We start from the raw sequence: 314 nt of genomic DNA on the forward strand, positions 1-314 counted from the left end.
GCAGAAAGTTAAACAAAAGGAACGGCTTGCTTTAAATTAAGCTGCTTCTTTGAAGAAGTAGAAGAGAAGAGAAATGTTAATTAAAACAATAGACAGTGGAGACTAAAGACTTCAAAGAAGAAAAGACACATAACAGACACAGAAGTCTTAATAACACTTGATCTAACTGGGGTATTTTGTCATTCAGGCTAACATTACATTTTCATCGCATGCAGACGTGAAGGAATATTACAGATGCTTCTGCTAAATAAACACGCTGTCCAGGAGTAAGAAATGTGCAAAAATCAGCTCACATGCAGGATGTTGAAGGCATT

This window comes from Sinocyclocheilus grahami, unplaced genomic scaffold (assembly GCF_001515645.1).
Source record: "Sinocyclocheilus grahami isolate Dianchi unplaced genomic scaffold, SAMN03320097.WGS_v1.1 scaffold8548.1, whole genome shotgun sequence".
Taxonomy (NCBI): Eukaryota; Metazoa; Chordata; class Actinopteri; order Cypriniformes; family Cyprinidae; genus Sinocyclocheilus; species Sinocyclocheilus grahami.